Below are 9,168 nucleotides of genomic sequence, written 5' to 3' on the forward strand. Positions count from 1 at the left end.
TATTTAACTATTATGTATGCTCAATGAATATTAGCTATTTTTATTAATAACAGTAACACAACTACAGAGAAATTAATCCTTCATGTGTCTCATTGATATGATTCTTAAACGACTATTTGAGAAAAGATGTCTAGGTGCTGAGACTACAACAATAAATGAGAAGGGATGATTTCTACCTCTGCAAAGATTACATTCAGGAGAGACAGTCTGGAAGTTAATAAGTTATGAATCACTGCAGGTTCAAGAAGAGGGTAGGAGATCACTTTTCAAGGATGGTATAAATTTGTTTTTATTGGTTGGGAGGTTGTAAATTGCTTAGAACAATACCTGATGCCATGTAATAAGCCTGTAATAGTTTTATTTATATTATTGTTATATTAATATAATTTCCACCTGTACTTTAATTATTTTTTTTAATGTTTTAGATCTATTTTTTAAATTTTGTGTATATATATATTTATTGAAGTATGGTCAGTTTACAATGTTGTATCAATTTCTGGTGTACAGTATAATGTTTCAGTCATACATTCACATACATATGTTTGTTTTCATATTCTTTTTCACAAGTTACTACAAGATATTGAATATAATTCCCTGTGCTGTACAGTGTGAACTTGTTGTTTATCTATTTTGTATATATTAGTATCCACAAATCTCGAACTCCCAGTTTATCCCTTCCCACCCCTGGTAACTGTAAGTTTGTTTTCTATGTCTGTTTCTGTTTTGTAAATAAGTTTGTCTTTTTTTTTTTTTTAAAGATTCCATATATAGGTGATATCATATGGTATTTTTCTTTCTCTTTCTGCCTTACTTCACTTAGAACGATGATCTCTAGAAAAAAATGTGGAATGCTTCACGAATTTGCGTGTCATCCTTGCACAGAGGCCACGTTCACCTTCTCTGTATTGTTCCGATTTTAGTACATATGCTGCTGAACTGAGAACTATGCTTGTATTATCTTATTCAAACTTTATGACAAGTTACTGATGAGGAAATCAAAGCTTAGAAAGGATTAAGTAACCTCCCCACTGTCACATAACTTTTATGTGATACAACCACAATTTAAACCAACTTCATTGGCTCTTTGGGAATTCTTGTTTGCTTGATTTGACATGTCATAGCCTGTGTCTCTCAAAGCAATTGCAGAGCTATAAAAAGTCTAGTTTTTCATCGTTTGACTTGTATATTCCAAATCATTCTCTTCTCTTCTTTTAGGGGAGCACTGGACCTGTCAAATGTTTAGTGATGGGTAGTGAGCTTTTGAAGTTCCTTGGTTATAACATGTCGCAATGGACTGAATGTTTGTGTCCTCCTCAAGTTCCTACGTTGCACTCCTAACCTTCAATGGGATAGGTGTTTGAATGTGTAGGGCTCTTGGGAGGTGATTAGGTTATGAGGGTGAAGCCCTACTGAGTGGGATTCGTGTCCTTACGGAAAAAAAAACCCAGAACACTCCCTTGCCCTTTCTGCTATGTGAGGTTACAGCAAGAAGACAGCCATCCAGGAACCAGGATGTGGACTCTCATCACACGTTGAAGTTGCTGGCACCTTGATCTTGGCCTGTGGGAATTAAACGTTTGTTGCTTAAGCAACCCAGTCTGTGGATTTTTGTTATAGCAGCTTGAACAGACGGACACATATCTTTGGGGGAAGGAGGCCACAACATTTGGTTCCTAGGAATTCCCTATGGTTTGAGCTCTCACTCATTAGTTCATGACCTTGGAAGTTTATTTACCTCACTACCAGGTTTTAGGCAAGACTGCATCTCATCCTTTCTCAAGAAAGTAATTAATTTAAAGATATTCTTGCAGATAAAGAGAATCTATACTCTCCCTTTATGACCTTTAAATAAAGTTAGATTAAAAAAAATCAGTTGAAAAAAACTGTTAAGGTCTTTTAAACCAATTTCTCCAGTTTTTATTTAAAGTAGAGACTCAGGGAAGGGATGGGAATTGCCAAAGTTTACTTGATTAACTACTGTACAGCATGGTAGTTGAGAGTGTGGGCTCTGGAGCCAGGTGGCCTGGGTTTGAGTTCCAATTCTGCTACCTCCTAGCTGTGTAAACCTCTTTGTAAAATAGTGGTAATACTTCATAAGGTTGTTGTGAGGAATAATTGAGTTACTATACGTAAAACACTTGGAACAGAGGCTGGCTCATAGGAGACTATATTTAAGTGTTTACTATTTTTGTTGTTATTGGCAGCACTAGAATTTGAGTCCAGATGGCTTAACTCCCTGCCTAGTGCATTTTTCATTTTCTTGACTTCTCTTCCGTCATGATCTTCTTTGTATCTAGCTGAGGTTCACCTTGCTTTAGTTTGACCCACTGTTCTATTCTCAGTCTGCATGTATGTGTAGTCCTTATGGATAAAACCTTCACATGTTAGGATCATGGGACTCTGGGGTCATATAGACCTGGGATTGAATTCTATCTTTACCCCATAACCGCGTTAGTTAGCCTCCTTGTGCCTCTCATTTTTCCTTTGTAGACTGGAGTTAAAGAAGGATACCTACCAAAGCACCTGTGTAGGTAGGAAGGTGTGGAGAAAAGGGAACCCTCGTGCACTGTTGGTGGGAATGTAAATTGGTGCAGACATAATTTATAACAAATTTGGGAAAAAGTATGGAGGTTCCTGAAAAAATTAAAAATAGAAGTACTGTATGATCTATCCATTCCTCTTCTGGGTATATCCCCAAAGGAAATGAGATCATGTCAAAGAGATACCTGTGCTCCCATGTTAGTCACAGCATTGTTCACGATAGTCAAGATGTGGAAGCAACCTCAATATTCATCCACAGATGAATAGATTTTTAAAAATGAGGTATATACATACAATGGGATTCTTTTTTTAGCCTTGAAAAATGGAAATCTTGCCACTTGCGACAATATGGATGAGCCTTGAGGACGTCATGCTACATGAAATAAGCCAGTCACAGAGGACAAATACTACTTACCACTTACATGATGGATCTGAAATAGTCAAACTCATAGAAGCTGGGAGTGGAATGGTGGTTGCCAGGGGCTGGAAATGGAGGGGTATTAGTCACAGGGCACAAAGTTTCAGTTAGATGAGTAAGTTCTAGGTTTCTACTGTTCAGCCTAGTGCCTGCTTTAGTCCATTCAGGCTGCTGTAACACAATGCCACAGACTAGATAGCTTATAAGCAACAGAAATTTAGTGCTCACAGTTCTGGAAGCTAAAGGTCTGAGACCAGGGTGCCAGCCGGTCAAGTGAGGGCCTTTTTCCAGGTGGCAGACTTGTATCCTCACATGGTGGAATGGACTAGAGATCTCTGCGGTATCTATTTTATAAGAGCAGTAATCCCATTCATGAGGGCTTTACTTTTATGACCTAATTACCTCCCAAAGGTCCCACCTACTAAAAACGTCACTTTTTGGGGTTAGGATGTCAACATATGAATTGAGGGGAATATAAACATTCAAGCTATAGCTGTTTCTATAGTTAACAATACTGTATTGTACTTGAAATTTTGCTAAGAGGGTAGCTCATATGTTAAGTGTTTTATCACAAAAAAATAATAATTCATGATTAAGAGGGCAGGAGGAAGCTTTTAGAGATGATGAATATGTTTATGGCAGATTGTGGTAATGATTTCACATGGTGTATACTTATCTCCAAATACATCAAGTTGTACATATTAAATATGTACAGCTTTTTGTATGTCAATCATACCTCAATAAAGTGGCTAAAAGAAAACTCTTACTAGGGTTGCTGACAGAATTAAATGAACTTCTGTGCATAAGAGCACTTAGCAGAATGCCTGACACTTGTTAAGTACTTAATACGTGCCAGTACATTATTATTACTGTTGTTGCAGCTTCTTGTGGAAACTTCTAAGACATAAGAGTATTTTCCTCAAGCAAATTATCTAAATAGGCTTAATCATCAGTGAAAAGAGAGAATGGTCATCTCACAAATAGAACTCCTAAGAGTACAGAGCTAATATGATACTCAGGTGAGTTAGACCTATAATCCCTAAGCATCAGTCCTTGGACCAGATGATTTGGAATTTTGGGGGGAGCTCATTAAAATATGCATTGCTGGGGCCCATCCCATACCTGTTGAATCAGAATATCCTAAGGAAGCAGGTCCCAGGAATTTGTATGTTTTAAGCTTCCTAGGTATACTTTATGGATTGCCAGGTTTGGGCACCACATGATTAGGCAGCTACCTGCATGGAGGGACTTAAAGAGAGCCAAAAGATTGTCTTATAGTATGATTTATGTCTCTCATGACCTTCCATTTGTACTTCCATTTGTCCATCTGTTCACCCCTTCATCAGCCAAACATGTGTTAGTGCCCAGGGTTTGCCTTATAACCCGCTGTCGCTGTGGTTGATGCAAAGATGAATGATCAATGCTCTTAAGGAGTTGACAGTCTGAGGGATTAGATAAATTAACTATAAATAATATATGATGAGCTATAAAATGCTATGGGAGTTCATAAAAATGAACACATTCCAGGTTGTGACAGAAGAATCAGAAGAGCTTTCATTGTATCCAAGGGACTCATCTCCCCTTGGGATCATTCCTGGGTTCAAGCTTCTCCTCCTCCTGACTATTTGCAATCTTACGGTCTCTGTAGCTTTCTGACTCACTCTTCACATATTAGCTTAGAGTTATGTGATTGCTTACATGATACGCTCATGAGCTGAGAGCTCAAAAGTGAAGGCTGCATCTTCGTCACCACCTTGTCCCCCAACCTCCTAGCTAGGTGCCTGGCTCTGGCTGAGTACCTGCAGTAAGCGCTGAGTAAACATTGAAAAAGTTGGTTTGTTGTGGTTATGTAAGGAGGGGAAGCCATGGGAGCAAGCCTTGAGGAGCAGACCTGGGACCAGACCATGGAGCACCTAAAATTTGGATCAAGTTTGGGCTTTAGTTTTTAGGCAGAGAGCCCAAGACTATTTTGGAAGCTATATCCATTGTCTACAGAAAAGGCAGAAAGGGCAAGAACTAAGACAGTGTATCTCAAAGTATGGCAAAGTACAGAGATAATTATAGATATAAACTGTGATGAATTACATTGAATTATGATGTGAGACTATTCCCTTTTCAGGCTCCATTTCAGTTCACCTAATTACATCAAGGAGGCATTCTCAATTGGGTACTAGTATTTTATCACCTAACAGTTTCTAATCTACTATTTAACAAAGAGAAAATATACTTCAGGCTCAGAGCGTTGTCAGGTGTATTAGTTATCTATTGCTATAATAATGTATTCAACAAGCATTAAACTTCTGTGTCTTTCAACAATAAACCTTTATTTAGCTTGAGAGTCTGAGATCAACCATTAAGGCCAGTGGTTCCTTTGGTACTGCTCTGGATTTGCTCTCAAGTTTTGCAGTTAGAGTCTCAGCTGACTCTTGGTTGAGGTAACTGCACTGTATTTCATGCATCTCTCATGTCCTTCTGTTAGGGTAGCCTGGGCACATTCTCACTGCAGAGAAGTAATCTCAGTCATACAAGAGCTTTTCATGCCTCTGTATGTGTCGAATTTGCTAACACACCTCAGCCAGACAGAGAAAGTTCTATGGCTGAATATAGAATCAAAGAATGAAGAAATGGACTCTGCCTACTTAGTGAGAAGAACTTAAAGTTATGTGGCCAAGGGGTGAAAGAATCATTAATGGTATCAGTGTATCTACCATAGCAGCCAAGATTGTCTGGCTAGAATTTTGTAGTATGTTTTTCATTGTTTTTTTTTTTTTTTTCTTTTTTCGCTTTATTGAGGTATAATTGATAAAATTCTTAAATATTTAAAGGATGCATCATGGTGACTTGATATATGTATACATTATGAAAAATTCTCTATCTAGTTAATGATCACATCCATCACTTCATATATTTGTGTTTTTTTTCTTTTTCTGGTGAGAACTTTAAGTTCTGTTCTGTTAGTGATTTTTAATTATACAATGCAGCGTTATCAACCATATTCACCATGGTATAAGTAGATCCTCAGAATTTGGTCATCTTTTTAAAAAGTTGAAGTATAGCTGATTTATAATATTCTGTTAGTTTCAGATGTACAACAAAATGATGTGGAATTGCTGGATCATAAGGTAGTTCTATTTTTCATTTTTGGGGGACCATCCATTCTGTTTCCTACTGTGACTACTCCAATCTACATTTCCACTAATGGTGTACCAGGGTTCACTTTTTTCCACATCTTCCCCAACAGTTGTTATTTGTGGTCTTCTGGATGATAGCCATTCTTACAGATGTGAGGTGATATCTCATTGTGATTTTGGTTTGCATTTCTCCATTGAGTAGACATGATGAGCATATTTTCATGTGCCTACTGGCCATCTGTATGTCTTCTTTGGAAAAATATCTATTCAGTTCTTCTGCTTATATTTTAATTGAGTTGTTTGGTTTTTTCTGATACTGAGTTGTACAAGCTGTTTATATATTTTAGATATTAACCCCTGTCTGTCATATTATGTGTAAATGTTTTCTCCCATTCAGTAGGTTGTCTGTTCATTTTGTTGATGGTTTCACTTGCTGTGTAAAAGCTTTCAAGTTTAATTAGGTCCCATTCATTTGTTTTTGCTTTTATTTATTTTGCTTTAGGAGACAGATCCAAAAAAATATTGCTACAATTTACATCAAAAAGCATTCTGCCCATATTCTTTTCTGGGGCTTTATGGTTTCAGGTCTTACAGTTAAGTCTTTAATCCATTTTGAATTTATTTTTGTGTATGGTATGAGGAAATGTTCAAATCTCATTATTCTACATATAGCTGTCCAGTTTACCCAGTATGACTTTTTGATGAGACTGTCTTTTCTCCACTATATATTCTTGCCTACTTTGTCAAAGATTAATTGACCATAAGTGTTTGGGTTTATTTCTAGTCTCTATATTCTGTTCCGTTGATCTATGTGTCTGTCTTTATGCCAGTACCATGCTGTTTCAGTTATGATAGCTTTGGAATATAGTGTGAAGTCAGGGAGCATGATATCTCCAGCTTTGTTCTCTTTTCTCAAGATAGCTTGGGCCACTTGGGGCTTTTGTGGTTTCATATAAATTTGAGGATTATTTGTTTTAGTTCTGTGAAAAAAGTCATGGGTATTTTTTAGGGAGTGCATTAAATCTGTTGATTACTTTCAGTAGTATGGACATTTTAACAATACTGATTCTTCCATTCCAAACCCACAGCTAACATCATACTCAGTGGTGAAAAGCTGAAAGCCTTTCCTCTAAAATCAGAAACAAAATAAGGATACTCCCTCTTACCACTCTATTTAACATAGTACTGGAGGTCCTAGCCACAGCAGTCAGACAAGAGAAACACATAAAAGGTATCCACATTAGAAGGGAGGAAGTAAAATTGTCACTATTTGCAGATTATATATATATATATAAACCGTAAAGTCTACTGGATAAACATTGGAACTAACAAGTGAATTCAGAAAGTTTGCAGGATACAATATTAATATACAGAAATCTGTTGCTTTTCTATGCACTGATAATGAGCTGTCAGAAAAAGAAAGCACGAAAGCAATCCTGTTTAAAATTGCATCAAAAAGAATAAAATACCTAGGAATAAACTTAACCAAGGAGGTGAAAGACCTATACTCTGAAAACTATGCGACACTGATGAAGGAATTTGAAAATAATACAAAGAAATGGAAAGATACAACTGTTAATTTTTTAAACTATCTTTTTGTGCTAAGTGTTACAAGTTTTCACTATGGTAGTAATAAAAAGGTTTTTTTATATTAAATTTATTTGAGACAAATAAGAGATAAGTGGATATAAAGAAAAAGTCTTTTTAAAAAAAATAGCCCATGGGATACCTCCACATGGCAAAAATTGTCAGACAAAGGAAGTGACAAGTTTGGAAAACTCTGAACCAAGATGATTGTAATTGGGACTCTGAACAGGGGATGGATGAAAGAGGTGTTGCAGACTCAGCAAAATAAGCTTAATAACCACAGGTTCAGTTGAGTTCAGTTAAATGAACATGTATTAAGTGTCAACAGCCTGCCTGATGCAGTGGCAGGAGCCAGAGATACAAAAATGAAAACTTGAAGTCCTTGTCCTAAAGCAGTTCATAACCTAGGAGGTGAGAGGCACATAGCAAATAACTTGGACCCACTGTGGTAAATTATGTATTGAGTGGCTGTTCCCTGGGTGCCTACAGAAAGGGCACTAAGCTTAGGCTGCTGATGTGCGCTGGGGAAGGGCGACCAGCAGGTTCCTTGGAGGAGGCTCTGGAAGAATGAATAGAAGTTTCTTGGCAAGAAGAATGAGCAGAGGCATGGAGAGTATGAAATTCTCTTTGGGAAAAGTTCATTCTTATTGAAGACTGATGTTTAAGACAGGAGAGGAGACTGAAGAGTTGTTGGGTAGCCAGATTGTAGACAGCTCTGTTTGCAACACTAGGCAGCTTAGAATTTTCCCTGTTATGGACAACAGGGAGTCCGTGACGGTTGTCAAGCAGGGAAAAGATACCTATCTATGTCTATGTCTGTATCTATTTATTTATTTATAATATATGTAATATAATATTATAAAATTTTATGTATGCATATATTAAAACACCTTATGTATTTACATATAGTACAGATTTATAATATACTTGAAAACACATTTTCCTCTTTTCTTCAAAAATTCCTGCCAAGTGGTTTTACTGCTTTTGTTTTACCAACCCCCAGTAACAGGGGGCTCATTATCCTACAGTTGAGCTTGCTGGAGTCCTCTTAGTAACCAGATAAAGAAGATAGACTTGAGGGACACGAAACTGGAAATGGAGATTGTGCAGTAATCCAGGCGAGGGACACAAAGGGACTGAAATGAGTAGGGAGCGTTCAGATGTAAAGACAGAGGAGAACTGCTTGGGTGAATGTTAAGTGCTGTGAAAATGGGAATCGTACTTGTGCTCACTTTACAGCCCAAACTTACTGCATACACCACTCCAAAACCATGCAGATAGCTTTTTTTTTTTTTCTTATAATTGGACAAAGCAATGCTGACACCCAGTGGCTGATTCAGATTGCCCACAGCTCCCAGAGAGGATCCCGAGGGAGGGGGATGGACGTCAGCTTGCCCGACCTGGCCGTCAGAGCATCCCAGGCTCCTTCACAGAAAGGGCAAGTCTAAATTCAGCTAGAAACGGCTGGCCTTGTGATGTGGCTGGCACCAC

General features: G+C 37.6%; 1 non-coding gene across 1 annotated transcript; it reads right to left on the reverse strand.

The window, feature by feature from the left end:
- Positions 1–837: 837 nt before the first annotated feature.
- Positions 838–944, reverse strand: LOC116662901. Its single transcript, XR_004318984.1, has one exon. It is a non-coding gene; the product is annotated as a U6 spliceosomal RNA (small nuclear RNA).
- Between the last annotated feature and the right edge of the window lie 8,224 nt (positions 945–9,168).

This window comes from Camelus ferus, chromosome 3, assembly GCF_009834535.1.
Source record: "Camelus ferus isolate YT-003-E chromosome 3, BCGSAC_Cfer_1.0, whole genome shotgun sequence".
Lineage (NCBI taxonomy): Eukaryota > Metazoa > Chordata > Mammalia > Artiodactyla > Camelidae > Camelus > Camelus ferus.